We start from the raw sequence: 19,634 nt of genomic DNA, 5'->3' as shown, positions 1-19,634 counted from the left end.
AGAGGGTTTCAGGTGGATTCCTCCAGGGACTGCAGTTCGGTACTTGGGTTGTCAGGTTGGTTTGGACTTGTCCCCCGAGCAGCAAATTGCTCCTCTTCTCCTGTCCATCAGGAGAAAGCTGTTACATTGGAGCTCAGCACGACTTTCGCTGGCTGGTAGAGTAGTAGTTGCCAACCAGGTGTTGTTGGCGACTATGTGGTACATCACTTCTTGTTGGATCTTCTCGAGTTCTTGTATCAGCCAGGTAGAGAGGCTGATCAGGAACTTCCTTTGGTCAGGTCGCGACACTCCGATTGCCCAAGCCAAGGTGGCTTGGTCAGTCATCATACTTCCTTGTTCTCAGGGAGCTCTTGGGATCATTGATCCACCACAGCAGAGCAGAGCCCTTCTTGGGAAGTTCGTCGTCAGAGGACTTCTTCCAGGCGAGGAGCCCCGGAAGGAGTTCTTGCTGCAGAGGCTTCGTGCCAGGGTGCCTCAGTCACGAGGCCCTTGGCAACCTCGACCAGATGGATCTTTACAGAGTTGCGCCGAGTTGGTTTGAGCAGGAGACTGGAGGACCGATTCGCTGTGAGTTTGCTTCGATCTTGGGAGCTCTTACGGCATGTCCTAGAGCAGAGACAGCCGACGTGCACGGAGGAGCGCCTACGGCAGCCCCTCGTCTGGAACCCCATGGTTAGCACTCAGAGAGGCCACTTGGTTGGAGTCTGTCACAAAGGGGAGCGCATAACAATATAAAATACATTCAAATAAATAGGATTTATCACTTATTACTGAAGCCAGAGGATATAGAGAGAAATAAATAGAGAGAGAGATAGAGAGTGAGAAGATCGACACAGTACTGGGACCAGAAGATGGGCTGGTCCCCCCCCCCCCCGTAATAGTATCTTTATTACTGAGGAGAAGTCTATACAAGCACTTGAACCGAACGTATTACCACGATCGTTCTAGAATAAGACTTGATGGTTCCCAGAAGCCTCAACTTCCGATTCCTAGGGCGAAACCCTATTCCAAGGAACTTCCGTTCCTTATTCCAATTCCTCGAGAATCAAGGTTCTCGCCTCTGGATCTCACCTTCTAGACTCGGGGCATGGCATCCCTGCAACTCTCTTTTCAGAGTCCTCTTCCCGCAGAACAACTCTGCTTTCCCGAACACGAAGTCCTTACTTGGGAATCCCAACTTCCATATCACAACTTGAGAGACTACCTCTCTCCGATCCATGGATCTACTTCCCAAACTCGGGTACGAAACCCTTGGGCTGATCTGGCTCTAGTTCCTCAGAGCGCTTTTCTCCTGCAGAGGCTCATGCCTTCCTTTGCTCCTACTCCCTCACGAAGAGGAAGTACACCTGCAATCAAATACTCAAAGATCAGAACATGAAAATCGTTACCTTCAAAGTCTCGACGCTCGAAACGCAACTCGATTCTCGAAAAGCAATTCCTCGAAAGAGATCTCTCCATAGAAAATCCTCTCTTCCAATCCTACACACAAAAGAGGTGTGTTCTCGGGTTCCTTCTCGTACATCAGCCCCGTCTACGACGTTTATGGGCTAAAAACAGAGAAAAACAGCAACTTGTCGCGATGGAAACACGCTTCGTAGGCACTTCTTCGCGAGGGAACTCGCGCTTTGGGTCTTGGCGACATCTGGTACACTTGAGGCAGCCATGGGCATCACCGGCAACGTCTTCTTTACGGCTGAAATCTACAGTAGCATCTCCTCCTTGCAAAGATTGGTCCTCTCCTCTGAGTGAGGGCATGTGATGCTTTTATAGCTCCTAGCCACGGGCACAAATAGCTGCTCGCGTAGAGATCGCGGCCATTTTTTTTTTATTTTTTTTTTTCAAAAAAAAAATTCATTTTTTTTTCCCGTTCTGCCAGAAAAAAGAGAGAGAGAAAACGCTAGCTGATCTGTTGCCTTATTTATCAGATGGCTGCCCACTTATTAAGTGAGCGGCCGGTGTATTTTAAAAATAGTTTGAACCTGCCCAAAAACTCAATAAAACCTTATAAGTTAAAAACAATGCTTTCACAGCACTTCCCAGGCGTCCCTGGATGCAATCACACGCACAATTGCAATGCAAACATAAACTTCCTCACGGGAAAGCATCTGCTTTCCCGAAAAGCAATCTCGCTTTCTCAAAAAGCATCTGTTTTTCCTCAAAGTTTCCTCTGAACCCATCTTCATTCAAGTGCTTGCTTTTCCTTGTGCACAATTCTAACACAGTTCGGAATTTCCTCCCGACTATGGATATTCCCTTTCCGATGTACCCGTCACCCACCTTGTGACGCATCAGGAATACCCATCACCTAGTCCTTTCCTACCGAACTTACGGTACAATCTCCTTCACGATGCTCTATGTCACCCATCCTATGACGCATCTGAGATGTCCGTTCCCAGATGGTCGGATACTTCTTTCCGATGCTCCCTGTCACCCATCCGATGTGACGCATCAGAAGTACCCGTTGTTGGTGGCGTTACAGATATTCCCGTTCACAGTGCTCCCGTCATTACTTTGAATGACGCACCAGGAATACTCTGTACTCAGATGTCTCCAGTGAGAAAAACCCTCTCACTTAAAATTCCAATAATTCATTTAGAATTATTTTTCCTTTTGTTCCAAGCGAGAAAACCCTCTCACTTATAAATCCAATAATTCATTTAGAATTATTTTTCTGATAGATAAAGCCAATTTAGCAACATCCCTCTCACTTATAAACAGTTGTCCTCAACTGTAGAGGTCCAACTGAACTGCCGGGGAGAAACCGGAAAATTTCAAATCTTGCTCAATGGTGAGTTGAGCTAGTCCTTTCTCAAAAGAGAACTTACAAATTAAATTAAACAAAAATTCAAAAATTTAATAATTCAATACTTAGCTTACCGATTCATGTCCTTCCTCTAGTACCTCGAGGACATCCTTCACCAATCATCAAACTTACGAGCCGTGGAAGAACTCGTCATTCGCGTCTTTCCAACAGATCGAACGTTTCCTCATTCGAGAGTCTGTTAACTCAAATCCACCTTCTCAATCTGAGAAGAATAATCCTCCTAGAAATCAATCTAGGTATCTGCCCTTGCGCAGAATCCTGCGTTGTTAGTTTAGAGGGTATTAAACCTCTTGTGTCCTCCCACATAGGGAATGCTCAAGTCATAAAGCATTAAGCTCGATGTCTTTCTTTCACAAACAAAGTTTGCCATCACCTTAAAGAAGGTTCTTGTTTCGGGTTGTCGCTCAACGTAGGCGGACGGTTCCAATCCGAAGATTCTTTGTGCACGGCGCACTTCCTTCCAATCTTTTCCTCCTTGCAAGCATCAATGACGCCTTGCAAAATCTCAGGCAGATAGGATTCTAGCCATAGCATTTTCTGAACGTACGTTCAAACCCAGTTCACAATAGAGCGAACCTTCTTTGATTCTCAGGGATGTTCTCCCGTATGTAATTCTTACCATTTTGAAACGGTTGACGAGCTATATTCTTACGAACATAATAGTTCGAATTAATTTTAGCAACGTGTAAATGCTACTTGACCTTCTCATGGAGAAACATATACCGCAACCAAAAGTTGCTACTGTAATGGTAAAGGCACATAGCGTACTCAATGATCAACGACCATCGGAAAACCTCTTCTCCGTAGAGAAACTCAAATTCCTTCTACCGAACACATCTCAAATAGAGATTCTCGTGTCAGAATATCCTTGCGCGCAAAAAGGCGCCCAAGAGAGTAAAACAAACTCTCATCCAATTCCTTGACATAGGTCTGCATCTTCATGTGTTATCCATGTACTCAAAAGTGTACATAATTCTTAAGCTGTGTTAAAGTTTCGGTGAACCGAGGAAATTTCCTTCCCTTCATAAGATCCTTAGAGCGAAGACGCTCAACTTAACGATCCCTTGGCTCGATCTTAGAGCAAAACCCGCTCATCAAATAATCTAGGATTTTAATCCTTGGATTCCTCGAGCACAGGCCGTAGTCGTCACTTGTTCCTTCCCTCATAAAGAGAGTATTCCTTCACTTGTGCGAAAAGCACTACCATGTCTTCCCTTACCGGGTAGGGGGTGTGGGCTTAAAGAGTACTCAAGCTTCATGAAAGCTTTTCTTTGCTTGAAAACTCAGAATGGTTCCTTCATAATTTCCTACCCGCAATAGCAGGTAATTTGTTGGAGAACTACCGGATACCAGATCAATCATGGACCTTCCGGATGGTTAAGCAAAGCAGTTCATCGTATAAACAATGTTCTGACTCAACCTTACTCTCATAAACACTCGAGAGTGATTGTCCTGGTTAGACACAACTATACCTCGTGCAAAAGAGCAAACAAGCATAATGCACTGTATGATTTCCTCAAAGATGTAACTTTGATTAAAAACCTGCCCTCTCACTTAAAGTTCAAGGGTCTTCTATTCAAGAACTCAAGAGTTAGATTTAATTCCCTTACTCCAAACTTTCTGTGTTCAATGTTTCCCGTCCAACCACGGGGATTGGATTCTATGTACACTAAGGTGTACACTTTCAGCTTTGTATTGCTGACTCCACCATCTGCTACAAAGTATCTTGCAGATGGGTTTACAAATTCAGGCAAAAGTCCTTCGTTAAATTTGTTCATCTTTCCTTCCTCAGAGAGGATCAAGAATGGAGCTACCTTGGCAAGAGTGAACCACTACTTGCTTTGACTCACTCGTGTTCCTATTGGGCAAACCGATCCCAATCTTCTTGGATGCCTTCTTCAAAGCATAGAGGAAAAACATTTGTCAAAAAATTCAGCCTTGAATTGAATCCAAGTCTTGTTGTAAGTTCCTTGCACAGCTTTGGTATACCACCAAGTACTTGCAATCCCCTTGAGGTGTTTGGTCACATGCCTCACCTTCGACACTTCTCAAAAATTGCCATTTGCAAAGGCAACTTCAAACTGTCGAATAAAAGCAGTAGCTTTCAAGACATCTTCCCTTCCGTCAAAAGTATCAAACTTGACTGGAGTGTTCCTAGGTCTAGAGACCTTCTTCATATCCTTCCCGATATGATGGGATTTCTTGGCTATAGTTCTGGATTGACGCTCGTGGATATTTTCTGGATTCTGAAGAATCTCGAGCATTCCGCTCCTTGGATTCTCTAGGTTCTTGAGCATCATGCTCTTCTCGCCTTCTCAGAGAATCCCAAGCCTTGTGTCGACTTCTTGCAGAGAGAAAAAAAATTTCCAACTCTGCAAGCTTTTCCTTGCAGGACTTAGGGTTCCGCCTGCTTACTTCTCTCTTGGCTTGTCATGGCTTCTTCCCGTATCTTCCCAGAGTCGTCCTCCTTTACAGAGAAAGAGAGGAGACCATGCTCTGATACCACTGTCACAAACGGGAGCGCATAACAATATAAAATACATTCGGATAAATAGGATTTATCACTTATTACCGAAGCCAGAGGATATAGAGAGAAATAAATAGAGAGAGACATAGAGAGTGAGAAGATCGACACAATACTGGGGACCAGAAGATGGGCTGGTCCCCCCCCGTAATAGTATCTTTATTACTGAGGAGAAGTCTATACAAGCACTTGAACCGAACGTATTACCACGTTCGTTCTAGAATAAGACTTGATGGTTCCCAGAAGCCTCAACTTCCGATTCCTAGGGCGAAACCCTATTCCAAGGAACTTCCGTTCCTTATTCCAATTCCTCGAGAATCAAGGTTCTCGCCTCTGGATCTCACCTTCCAGACTCGGGGCATGGCATCCCTGCAACTCTCTTTTCAGAGTCCTCTTCCCGCAAAACAACTCTGCTTTCCCGAACACGAAGTCCTTACTTGGGAATCCCAACTTCCATATCACAACTTGAGAGACTACCTCTCTCCGATCTATGGATCTACTTCCCAAACTCGGGTACGAAACCCTTGGGCTGATCTGGCTCTAGTTCCTCAGAGCGCTTTTCTCCTGCAGAGGCTCATGCCTTCCTCTGCTCCTACTCCCTCACGAAGAGGAAGTACACCTGCAATCAAATACTCAAAGATCAGAACATGAAAATCGTTACCTTCAAAGTCTCGACGCTCGAAACGCAACTCGATTCTCGAAAAGCAATTCCTCGAAAGAGATCTCTCCATAGAAAATCCTCTCTTCCAATCCTACACACAAAAGAGGTGTTCTCGGGTTCCTTCTCGTACATCAGCCCCGTCTACGACGTTTATGGGCTGAAAACAGAGAAAAACAGCAACTTGTCGCGATGGAAACACGCTTCGTAGGCACTTCTTCGCGAGGGAACTCGCGCTTTGGGTCTTGGCGACATCTGGTACACTTGAGGCAGCCATGGGCATCACCGGCAACGTCTTCTTTACGGCTGAAATCTGCAGTAGCATCTCCTCCTTGCAAAGATTGGTCCTCTCCTCTGAGTGAGGGCATGTGATGCTTTTATAGCTCCTAGCCACGGGCACGAATAGCTGCTCGCGTAGAGATTGCGGCCGTTTTTTTTTTTTTCTTTTTTTCAAAAAAAAAATTTTTCTTTTTTTTTTTCCGTTCTGCCAGAAAAAAGAGAGAGAGAAAACGTTGGCTGATCTGTTGCCTTATTTATCAGATGGCTGCCCACTTATTAAGTGAGCGGCCGGCGTATTTTAAAAATAGTTTGAACCTGCCCAAAAACTCAATAAAACCTTATAAGTTAAAAACAATGCTTTCACAGCACTTCCCAGGCGTCCCTGGATGCAATCACACGCACAATTGCAATGCAAACATAAACTTCCTCGCGGGAAAGCATCTGCTTTCCCGAAAAGCAATCCCGCTTTCTCAAAAAGCATCTGTTTTTCCTCAAAGTTTCCTCTGAACCCATCTTCATTCAAGTGCTTGCTTTTCCTTGTGCACAATTCTAACACAGTTCGGAATTTCCTCCCGACTATGGATATTCCCTTTCCGATGTACCCGTCACCCACCTTGTGACGCATCAGGAATACCCATCACCTAGTCCTTTCCTACCGAACTTACGGTACAATCTCCTTCACGATGCTCTATGTCACCCATCCTATGACGCATGAGAGATGTCCGTTCCCGGATGGTCGGATACTTCTTTCCGATGCTCCCTATCACCCATCCTATGTGACGCATCAGAAGTACTCGTTCTTGGTGGCCTTACAGATATTCCCGTTCACAGTGCTCCCGTCATTACTTTGAATGACGCACCAGGAATACTCTGTACTCAGATGTCTCCAGTGAGAAAAACCCTCTCACTTAAAATTCCAATAATTCATTTAGAATTATTTTTCCTTTTGTTCCAAGCGAGAAAACCCTCTCACTTATAAATCCAATAATTCGTTTAGAATTATTTTTCTGATAGATAAAGCCAATTTAGCAACAGAGTCTGCCTCATGTTTCTTGGGGTTCCATGGCAACAAGTCCAGCGCGCTCTCTAGGTGACTGGCTAGAGTTCACAGGTTTGTCAGAGGAGGTGCAAGCTGTCCAGCTACAGGGCATGAGAGGGGTGCAGAGCATGTGTCAGGACATCTCAGAGTCAGTTCCAGCTGAGTGGCTCACGCCTCTCGAGCCAGTAGCACCCCGGTGGATGGGAGCCTTCACACGACTGGAGGTTCTCATTTCAGTCAGGGCTTGCTCAGAGACTGTCCCAGCCTTGTTCTTCGAGCTTCAGGGTGGGGGACGATTACAACGAGTTGCAGTAGAGGCCCCGCAGGTAGCAGAGTGCTGTTTCCAGAGGATCCGAGTTGTGGGCATCTGTGGGAGGACTTGCGTCATAGACCCTGACCCAGCAGCTCTTGAGACTGGACACTGGAGGCTATGGGCTTGGGAGTGTTGTCCACTGGCACGAGTACAGTGGGATCCTGGTGAGTGGCTATGGAGGGACCCCTTCTCTTCTGCAGACTTCCCAGGAGTCCCCTTCTTTCAGTACACTGTTCGGCTTGGACGTCATATACTTGCAACCACACAGAGAGGCCCGCCCCGCTGCAGCACGTCATTGGCAGGAGGAGGGCCTCACAGTCGAGTTCTTGGCACTTTTTTGGCAGAGGCTGTGGGACTCCAGACAGCCGAGGCGCGTCACTTTGTTCCAGTGGCTGGTTGCACACAGAGCCACAGCAGTAGGGAGCTGGCTTGTGCATAGTGGTCTCTCGGCCGCATGTGCAACCTGTGACCAGTTGGTGGAGAGTCAGCATCACTGTCTTTGGGACTGTCCCTCGGCCCAACAGGTGTGGCTTCGAGTTCTTCGGCTGATGCCTGCCCTCTCCACGGCTCGACAGTACACTTGGGGGGCAGCGGCTTGGTCCGCCCTCACGGGCCCGGCACTTCAGTTTGAGGTATCTTCCACCAGCAGGATGATAATGATGCAGGGGGGGCGACCTACACTCCAGCCTGCTACAGAGCTTACTCCACAGGAGTGGTGCAGTGAGAGAGAGGAGTGTTGGGAGCTCATCAGCGGCCTAGCTCTCTGGTTCCGCATCTTTGAGGCTCGCCCTGTGCCACCAGCAGAGTGTTCGTGACTTTTGGCTAGAGCTGATCCATACTCTTAGAGGACAGCTTGAGGGACTACAGGGCAGCTCCGACCGCATGCGGGAGCGCCGCGAGGCTTTCCTTCGACTCTGGCGCCCTGGGCCTTTCTACACCATAGTCCAAGGGGTGCTCAGATGGCACTACTGTCCACATGTGTGGCTCTTCCCTCCTCCCATCTCTTGATTTAGCCTCATTGTATATATGCTGTTTTTTCATTGGGAGAGTCTCCCCATCATGCTTATTGTAGCCCTCTCTTGCAGAGGTGGATGTAGCCCTATGGGCAGTTTTCATTAACTAATAGAAGGATCTTTTTCTCGGAAAAAAAAAAAAGCAAAGCCAAAAAGCTGCCAGCATAAATCACGGAAATCCGTACAGCCTGCCATGTCATCAGTCAGCGCAAAACGCGGAAATCCATACAACCTGCCACATCATCATGCCAATGCAATTTTCGAAAATCTGCCACGCTGCCCTTAGGGTTAGGGTTAGGTTTTTTGCAATTTTAGGGTTAGGGTTTGCAGGTTTTAGGGTTAGGGTTTCTAGAATTAGGGTTTCAACAGTTAGGGTTTCTGGCAGAATTAGGGTTAGGGTTTTTGGTAGAAATTAGGGTTTTGCCACGTCAGCAGTTTGTTACAGTTGTCGTGGTAGATTCTTGACTTGGAGTGTCCAAGTCTGTTACAACGGGTCACCACGGCATCGACACCACTTTGAAAGGTGTGGAGCGTTATTTATTTTGGCAAAGACTCAAGAAGGATGTGGACGACTTTGTTCGCAATTGTTTAGTATGCCAGAAGGTCAAGTTTAACAAGCATAAGGCACAGGGATTACTAAGAATTTACCCATTAGTATTGCAATGGATTTCATCTTTGATCTCTCGAAGACAGAGTGGGAATGATGGCCTCTGAACGGTCATCAACAGATTCAGTAAGCAGGCTCACTGCTTTGCAATAAAGAAGACAGTTAAGCCCGATCCTTTGGCAAAACTGTTAGAATATATGGCATGTCTAAGCCCATTGTTTCGGACAAAGATCCCCGGTCTACTAGTTGTTTTGGACAGCAATCTGGGAGAACATTGGCACGTGGTTGCAGTTCTCGTCTTCGTTCCACCCCCAGACAGATGGGCAATTTGAAATAGCCAATTCAATGGTTTTGTGAAACCGGCCTGTTCAATCCAAAAAGGGCGGTAGACTTTACTTTAAACCTTGATTTAGCTTTCACCCATTATTAGTCGTCTATTTTACCTGTACTTTCAGGACACAACAAAGGGGAAAGGGATACAAGCTGCTAGATTGCACCTGTATGATTAGACCGACACCAGATTGGCCCCTAACTTAGGCTCCCCTTCCGGTATTTCTTTATTGTTCAAAAGAGGGAATAAACGCTGTGGATCCCTACAAGCTGCCCCGCACAAACTTGGCTGAATTTCCCCTGTTCCAACCCGATTTCGGCAGTATAACTGTACTAGAACCCTTCACAGTCAGTATTCCCACGCATTGACTGACTTTCCCGACGCATACGGGCACTTTGCAAAACCTGGCGAGAATCTGCAGCACGCTGAATTCTCTGTTTTCAGCCCCGAAAATGCGCCAGATCACCTGTACAGCGGTCCCCTTGCGTCCCCGAACCTCCTGGGAGTATTAGGGTCCGTTTAGGGCCAAAACCCTAAACCTGCAAAAATACACAGCAGGCTGTAATTTACTGTTTTGGGCTCCGTTTCGCGTGCCGGTCGCATCCATAACAAGTCCTCGAGCTCCCGCACCTGTAGGGCTACTTGCCCTTTGAATCGGACGAGATTTCTGGCGTGAAACCTCTCCGAATTCACCTGTACCTGCAGGGGGATTAGCCGCTAGCTAATCCAATACCTGTGCAAGAGGCTCTTGCCTCGGCAATTGCGCATGAACCCACACAACTGTACATTGGTCAAATGAAGAGCCCACTAGAGGGGCATAACATACTGCCAAAGGGGAGAGAGAGGGCAGTGCGTAGCGTCACGGCATCACTCCTGGCACCGCACTGTGCATAAGAGAGAAAGCAAGCACTCCATAGCTCTTACCCTGTGACAAAACTGAAAATGAGGCTCTCCCCCTCCTAAATTCAGCGCCAACTCTTGTTGCATGAGGCAAGTGCTCCAGAAGGTGCCACTTGGCACATTTATAAGCATTTTCCCGTTTCGGGGTTGCCGTCTAAAAATATCCCAACCGGTTGCCCAGTTGACTTCACAGCAGAGTAAGAAAATGTTCCCCTTGTCATTCCGGAGGTAGTAATGACGTCAACACATTTTCAGGTCCCAAAATAGCACTTCCCTAAATTTTAGGAGATGCTGCCATTGTATCTTTCTAGGTCATCCGACCCTCTTTGTACACTGCGGCCACATCCAGAACTGAAATGTAGCCTCTGTAGCAAAGGATTCCACTTTGACTAGTCAATGACCCCACTTTGGCTAACCATAGTCTTTGTCCAACCTTAGTGCTCTCTTGCCCTCAGGCCTGGACTCCCTCTGGACATTTCCACACTAGCTATGCAATGCAGGGCAGTTAGATTTCCCGAAGGGTGTTTCCAAAAAGTGAAAGTAAATAGATAATAAGAAAGAAATCAACAAAAAGGATAGATAATAGTCACACGCTGGTGACATTTTGAGTTTGTTAAAGTCTTCCTTTTCGGACCAGAAGACTAAATGAGAAAACACCAACACACGAGGAAGGCGCCATTTGAAAAGTTCGAGGGTACTAAGAAGCTTCTTCAATTTCTAAGCACCTAACACAAGATTCTTTTGAAGAAGATTTTTGAAACAAAATCTAGAAGGCAAGGAAGGCCATCTAGCCGTTTAAAGAAGAAGAGGTCGTCCTCTTTTGACGATGACCAGATCAACAAGAAAACCAAGGAGTTCAAGGAAGGGAGTCAGGCCATGACACCTATCGCGCCCTTGACTTTGTGCAACAGTTTGACGTCACCTTCTCTAAAGAGCAGTTCTCAGAACATTCCAGGGAGCGAAAAGCGGCATCTTACTCTGTTGTTACGCAGAGAAACACATGCGACGTGGTTTTTTTTTTTCACGTCAACTTGGATATTAGATAAATATGCAAGAGATGTCATCACACCTTGGCATCACTTGCAAATGACTGAGAAAGATACGTTGGATGACTACTACCAGAGGTTTTGGGATCCTTGTCGAAGATTCTTTTGAAAGATCAAATTGAGAGGTTTTGCTATGATTTACTAAAGAGATCAAGACTATGCTTTAAACCAGAAGTCTAACTCCATTCAGAGACTTATGGCACATGACTAAGCATCAATTTGGAATGCATGCCGGCTCATTGACTTATGTGAGGGGCAAGATAGTATCCACCTCAAAAAGACAAGAGTCTGCCAATAAGGAGAATAAATCAAGGGAACCAAATGATATTGTAATAGACTTGGACACTCCAAGTCAAGAATCAATCGCGACAGCACCAAATAACCACTTCAAAACAATTCACAGATCACAATAGATTTGCACTGGCCCGGCGGAGTTCCGTGCCTAGAGATATTGGCCCCAAAGACTGGCGCCCCTTTCGGTATTTCTTTTTATATTAATCAGATCAAAGTACAAGAGAGTGGCTAGGGTTTCACTCTCCGACTCTGTGTCCAGATGCTCTGAGAAGTGAAGCCCTCACCACATATTTAAAGGTACAAGGGATGCCCAAAAGCAGAGCCCCAAAAGCTTTTAAAAATATAAAGCATCAGTTCTCTCTCTCTTAGAGAGTCTCTTTTTTTTTTTTTTTAAAGCTAGTTCTTTCTCTTTCTCATGGCATGGACAAAAAGCAAGATTCGCGTCGCTCATCATTATTATAATTTTTTTATAAAAAAAATTAGCCTCCGCGATTTCCGGAAATTAGGGTTTTTGGCAAAAATTAGGGTTTGCAGGAATTTTAGGGTTTTTGTTGTCCGCCACGTCATCACTTTGTGACATACCCCCCTCTTGAAAGCATTGTAATCGACCGCGATTACGCCTGCAAAACCGACAAAAGCCATAAACCGTCTTAGCAGACACTGACTGTTAGTACCTACGTACTAGGAACACACATCTAGCACATGTACAAAATCGACAGTCACATCACACGACATCACAAGACATCACCAGACATCACAGGACATCACATGACATTCAACATTCATTCGGATCTTAGACCATGATTTATCGGCAATGTAGCTAGCAATCACATCTGGGTCCAATCGGGACCTCATCGATGTCCGATTGACTAACCCCTATTGCAACCATGTCTATTCGAGATCAATCAGACCAAAATGCTGCAGTCATTTCGTCTATCAGTTCCTGCACTCAAAAGAAGTGAAGAAACAAATCAGTATCATTATCAGGAATTCCATTTCATAAAGTCATCCAGCAAAATATTGTCAGCTCTCAGTATCCCTGAAGCTCAAAGAGACATCAGTGACTTTAGTATCAAAATCAAGGCATCTGTTGACAAAGGAGCGGAGTGACTCCCCTTGTCACGTGACACATCCCAACCCTATGTGTCCGTGGACAAGCTACACCACAGCAGTGTTTAGTCAGTTCAGTCAAGTCTAGATTAGCAGTGATCTGGCACTTTTGTGAGTCTATTCGTAGACCGTGCATGCCCAGTCACTTAGCATAGATGCATATCCTCCGGTTGCACACAGCATGATCATCGGAATTCCCATCAGAATCCATTAGCATCAGTTAGGGGAATTTTCTAGTGCATTTAGCCTATTTTCCTATTTATTGGTTATTTTCACTTATTATTTTTAAGTGACTTTCCAACAAAAGTAGGTAGGGCAATTTTGCTAAGTTAATATATAAGCAAACCCAAGTTAGCACTTTCTGGCAGAAGAGGCAGTAGGAGCACCTTGCTCAACAGGCAACTTCTCAACAAGACCAGCCCCCGCGACTACTCTGGCGTTTTCTCCACAGAAGACCTAGCGCTTTTGCATCAGATCAGCCTTGGCGATTTGTGCACAGCAGATCAGCCCCGGCATCAGCACGACACAGCAGATCAGCCTAGCGTTTTTGCATTTGCAGAACCCCGGCGACGGAAGGACCAATTTCAACCCCTGGCGTTTTTGGATTTCAGCAGCAAATTAAGACCGGCATTATTCACCTAAAGTGTAGCAGATTCAGCCCGTAAAGACCACCAGTTTTCAGCCCTAAGAAACCTCATTTTTCAGCCAAGAAAACGCAGCCAAAACAGTCATTTCAGCCACCAAAACAGTCCCGAAATTCAGCGCTTAGAAGATCTCAGATTTCAGCCATCGTCGTCGTCGTCGTCGTCATCGGCATAGACCAAGTTGCATAGTCCATTGCATACGCATTGTACACCTTTGTGCAATCAAAGAATAGACCACTCTCGCCGACGAGAGTGGGGCCTTCGGAGGAGGGTTTTACAACCTCTCGGGTGTCGTATCTCTTCTCTCTCCTTCTCTCAGTCTAATTCATTTGCACGCACAATATCCACTCACTTTGTTCGTGACCACAGCACTCTACAAGACGGAAAGCTCCCTCTTTCCCTAAGAACTAAAAGGAACCTTGAGCAGTAAAGATCACTAATCTTGAGAAAATACAACATTCATTCGCTACACCTAACATTGGTATCAAAGCTTTGGAAGTGTTCTGCATCACTTAAGGAAAGAACCACAAGAACCACAAGATTTTTTTTTTGCTTGTTGAGGTCGCACGAACCCAAGTTTACTTGGGCGTGGCGATTCCTAATCGTGTTTTATTGAAGAGTGACAGGAATCCCAAGAAAGAAGGGCTTGTCCAGTCTCCCCTTGTGTCTCTTTTCGCTCATTAAGAGCGGACCGTGCACTTAGCGGCCGGCCACTCGATGTGAGGTGGGAAAAAGTAACCTTGGTGTGAGCGCAAGGCCGCCAAGGGGTGCGTCCGCAGAAAAGGGTAGAACTTGGGTGAAGAGAAGATCCTTCTCCAACGCGATTTGCAAGCGAAAGAAAACCTCAAGAACCCCAAGAACCCAAGACCCTCAAGACTCAAGAACCTCAAGAACCTCGAGAACCCAAGATTCTCACGAACCAAGGACCTCAAGAACCTCAAGACCCACAAGAACCCAAGTTCCTCGTGAACTTAAGAACCCAAGACCCGCAAGAACCCAAGTTCCTCGTGAACTTAAGAACCCCGATTACAGAATGGTCATCACTCGAAGCGGAATGGATACTTCGCTTGGAGGTGATGAGCATGAGAGAGGCGAAGAAGAATTTTCCCCACCACGAGGTTTTTCCGACCCTTCCCCCTCTACGACAAAGATTGCACTAACTTCTATGGAGGAGTTAGACCTAGAAAGAGAAGCAGAAAGAAAAGCCTACGAAGAAGACATGGCAGCCATAGAGTGCCAGTACCAAGAAAGAAGGGCAGCCATAGAAGCAGAATTTTATCGCGAGAACAAAGCTCAAATGCAAGAGTTATTGCGACTCTTTTCTCAAGCTCAGGCACAGATGCAACAGAATCGGAAAAAGGAGACTCTCTCAGTCTCTTCTTCTCCACAGCATGACACACAGGAATTGCATGATGAATTGAATCATAATGATTTGCATGATGATTTGAAGCACAATGATAAGCATGATGATTTGGATGCCAATGATTTGCATAATGATTTGGATGACAATGACAAGCATGATGATTTGCATGATCAAGATGTGATTTCTCACAAGCATGATGAGTTGCATGAAGACAATGTGATTGTTCACAAGGATGATGTGTTAGTGGATGCTTTTCCTAGCGAAACTAACCTCGTTGTAGATTCGATCAATCACGAAGATCCGATCTTGGCTTTCAAGTCGAGGTCTAATGAACCTCCACAAGAAGATTCGATAGATTCCGAAGAAGCGATCTTGGCTCTCGAGCCTTGGTCCAAAGAACCCTCACAAGAAGTATTACGTGTTCGCATGATTGATACGCACGCATTACTCGAGTGTTTCATTCGTGAAGGTTTCCTGTATTTTAGTCAGCATCGTTATGTGATCCCTTTTCCTAGGCATGACATAGTGTATGTTGAGCACGTTTCTCTCATGGATGAGCACGAATGTATGCAGATTGTTCATGAAAAGTTGAAAAGTTTGTATGTTAGGAAGGCGCATTCCATGTCCCTTCCTTGGCATGACACAGTTTTTGAAAGATCACATGATAGTTTGAGCACCAAGCATGGGCATTTCCATTGTGATTTGCCACAGTTGCTTGATTTCGATCAAACGGAAAACATTCGATCGCATTGTTTGCATGTGTTTGATGAACGGGTTGTCACTCCGTCTCTATGTTCATCTACATTGCATACACAGTCATTAGAAAAGACAAGATTTTTTTTCCTTCACTTTACATGGAATAGGTATGTTCATGGTTTTGTGTTGGAGATGGTTTCAGGAATTTTCAGCCGTGGAGATTCTTGAAGACGAAAGAAGCAGGACTCTAGACGAAGTTGAAGCAAGAAAGGAGATTCAAACGACTTTGTGTCGCTTTCGGTGCGGCCCAAAGAAGCAAGCGTTGCAGACCTTTATGAAGTTCAAGTACCGCACGACCCACACATCAGAGTGGGCCGGCGAAGAGTCCCTTCCAGGATTCCGGATGCTGTTGGCGATCTCCCTCGACGCCATACAGTTCGGTACCAGTACCTCACTTTGAAAAGGAGGGGATGTCACGTGACACATCCCAACCCTATGTGTCCGTGGACAAGCTACACCACAGCAGTGTTTAGTCAGTTCAGTCAAGTCTAGATTAGCAGTGATCTGGCACTTTTGTGAGTCTATTCGTAGACCGTGCATGCCCAGTCACTTAGCATAGATGCATATCCTCCGGTTGCACACAGCATGATCATCGGAATTCCCATCAGAATCCATTAGCATCAGTTAGGGGAATTTTCTAGTGCATTTAGCCTATTTTCCTATTTATTGGTTATTTTCACTTATTATTTTTAAGTGACTTTCCAACAAAAGTAGGTAGGGCAATTTTGCTAAGTTAATATATAAGCAAACCCAAGTTAGCACTTTCTGGCAGAAGAGGCAGTAGGAGCACCTTGCTCAACAGGCAACTTCTCAACAAGACCAACCCCCGCGACTACTATGGCGTTTTCTCCACAGAAGACCTAGCGTTTTTGCATCAGATCAGCCTTGGTGATTTGTGCACAGCAGATCAGCCCCAACGTCATCACGACACAGCAGATCAGCCTAGCGTTTTTGCATTTGCAGAACCCCGGCGACAGAAGGACCAATTTCAGCCCCTGGCATTTTTGGATTTCAGCAGCAAATTAAGACCGGCATTATTCACCTAAAGTGTAGCAGATTCAGCCCGTAAAGACCATCAGTTTTCAGCCCTAAGAAACCTCATTTTTCAGCCAAGAAAACGCAGCCAAAACAGTCATTTTCAGCCACCAAAATAGTCTCGAAATTCAGCGCTTAGAAGATCTCATATTTCAGCCATCGTCATCGTCGTCGTCGTCATCGGCATAGACCAAGTTGCATAGTCCATTGCATACGCATTGTACACCTTTGTGCAATCAAAGAATAGACTACTCTCACCGACGAGAGTGGGGCCTTCGGAGGAGGGTTTTACAACCTCTCAGGTGTCGTATCTCTTCTCTCTCCTTCTCTCAGTCTCATTCATTTGCACGAACAATATCCACTCACTTTGTTCGTGACCACAGCACTCTACAAGACGGAAAGCTCTCTCTTTCCCTAAGAACTAAAAGGAACCTTGAGCAGTAAAGATCACTAATCTTGAGAAAATACAACATTCATTCCGCTGCACCTAACACCCCTCTTATGCATCCCACTGCACCAGATCTCCGGCCAAGCTGAATTATGGGTTCCGTTTGGAGTAGACTATCGTTAAACCAAAACATCGAGGTAAAGTTTCACAATCCGAGGAGTATCTACTAGGTCCTCCTCCTCCATCCACTTCGCATCAATGCATATGTAAGCATTTGTGTTGCATTGTGATGTGCCAATTACTGAATATTCCTAATTGGATGAGATTGCCTGGGTATGTAATTTTAGTGCATCAAGACACCCGTGGAAGATCGGTACGGTCTACGTGTGATGGCTAATTTTACTACGCCGGAATATCAAGAGTTCCGATTTGGACAAAAGGAGAAGCTAACTCCTTGATCAAAAGAGCAGAAAGGAGAAGCTAACTCCTTGATCAAAACAGCCAAAAGGAGAAGCTAACTCCTTGATCAAAAGAGCAAAAAGGAGAAGCTAACTCCTTGATCAAAAGAGCAGAAAGAAGAAGCTAACTCCTTGATCAAAACAGCCGATAGGAGCAGCTAACTCCTTGATCAAAAGAGCAAACTGATTGTCCCTCGGAATGACCCTCGGAAATTTTTGAGCTAACTTGAGTTGTTTTGCAGATATGCTGTAATCGCGGACGATTACTCTCTTTCAAGAAGGGGAGATGTAACAAACTGCTGACGTGTCAAAGCCTAAAGAATGGAGCCAACTTACAGATGATGTAGCTGCTCGAGAGCAGAAACCCTAACCCTAATTTCTGCCAGAAACCCTAACTGTTGAAACCCTTATTCTGGAAACCCTAACCCCGAAACCTGCAAACCCTAATTCTGGAAACCCTAACCCTCAAACCTGCAAACCCTAATTCTAGAAACCCTAAGAAGAACAAGCAACAGAAGAAGAAGTCCTACCAACTTATGGGGACCCCGTCCGATGGGGCCCAAGTGACATAAAGGCATTAAAAACAAAGCAGAACACACTCAAAAGACTTTGCACATCAAAATATGATGATGTGGCACCTGTACGCACGTCCCGGAATTCGCAGCGGATTTTTTGGGAAATCCCAAAATTTTAGGAAAGTGATTTTTTGGAGTCAGCTTTTCATATTTGATGCTTTTACGCTTTTGCCTTTAAATATGAGCCTTGGGGCCCTCTCTAGCACTTTTTAGCACGCAGATTGCAGAGCAGGTGCTCCTCGACTGTTGTACTTTGTGAATCGGAAGTAATATAAAGAAATACCGAAAGGGGCGCCAAGGTTTGGGGCCAATACTCTCTGGGGTGGAATTCCACCACTCTGTGTCGCGTGTCGTCTCTCTCTCTTTCAGTTCAGTTGTTATTGAAGTGCTAAAAGTTTGTTCAGTCTGTTCTTTTCTATTGGCACGTGGTGCCCGTCTTGTGACAGTGGTATCAGAGCATCAGGCGTGTGCTTTTCTGAAAGCATACCGGTCCTACAAAAGAGCAGACAGAGCTATTGGAATTATTATGTGAGGTATCTTCGCCCTCCAACCCATACTTCATCGCGCATCAAACGCGCTCCCGTCTTCACCGCTCATGTCTTACAGGGCATAAGCCAATTAAGATCCCTTGCAAGAGAAGGATCCAGATTTGTTTCAAGTTACTGTTTTTCTCAGAAGTAGTGCCATGCAGATGTTGATGTCTACGACTACCAAGCAGCATACTCCAAGTACTTGGCAAGCTTTCAAGAAAATTTTTGCCCGAAGTTATATGGTTTCTGACATCTTCCTTCGGACTGCAACTTCTGGCAGAGTGGGGTATCCTGAAATGCTTGCCATGGAAACCCTAGCAGATTATATCTCGAAATTCTCGACATCTCTCAGTAGATGTCTCTTCTCGAGTTGATAACCTTGGAGGTTCGGTGTGATTGCTATCTCTTGAGACTACCATAGCCGCCAAAGAAACACCGTCTGTCCAAGAGCTCATGGACCATTCTGTGCTCGGCTACGACCTTATGGAATGAACCTAACCCAGATTTTTGGTGCAAGTTTCAGGATGGAAAGTCAGTCGATTTTTCGAGCTCGACTGATGTCGAGATTGCTTTTTAAGTTTGAGTTCTGTTTGATCTTGTTTGCTGATCCTGTTTGAAATGGATGGTATCTGTTTTGAACCTGTTTTGGTGCCGATTTGAATTGTTTGACTCTGGTTTGATACTGGTTTCAATGATTGGTGATTTTACTCCCGGGTGGAGAAGTGAGAAATACTGTTTTGGTATTGTTTGAACCTCGGAACGACGCAGGCCGATGCCTGGGGAGCGTTTGGTTATATGCTTGAACCTCCAAGCGACGCAGACTGTGGTCTGGGGAGCGTTTGGTTCTATAGTCCTCTGACCTCATGGCCCGGACCTTTTTAGGTTATTTGCGGGGGGAGTGACGAGGTAGTCGTTGAGTAGCTTCATACCGCAGACCGTTTGTCTTG

The 19,634-nt window shown here is 45.6% G+C and overlaps 1 protein-coding gene and 1 pseudogene across 2 annotated transcripts in view; one reads left to right on the top strand and one right to left on the bottom strand.

Annotated features, from left to right (window-relative positions):
- The window catches only part of LOC147447803 (Serine/Threonine-kinase), an 87,952-nt gene that overhangs the window by 65,073 nt on the left and 3,245 nt on the right, over positions 1-19,634 (bottom strand). The gene's annotated exons all lie outside the window — the stretch shown is intronic.
- Positions 14,637-17,816, top strand: LOC147447804 (uncharacterized; annotated as a pseudogene).

The sequence above is a fragment of the Adiantum capillus-veneris genome, chromosome 11 (assembly GCF_014529385.1).
Source record: "Adiantum capillus-veneris isolate H3 chromosome 11, ASM1452938v2, whole genome shotgun sequence".
Lineage (NCBI taxonomy): Eukaryota > Viridiplantae > Streptophyta > Polypodiopsida > Polypodiales > Pteridaceae > Adiantum > Adiantum capillus-veneris.
The sequence above is the reverse complement of the archived record's forward strand: the minus strand, read 5'-3'. Positions and strand labels throughout refer to the sequence as shown.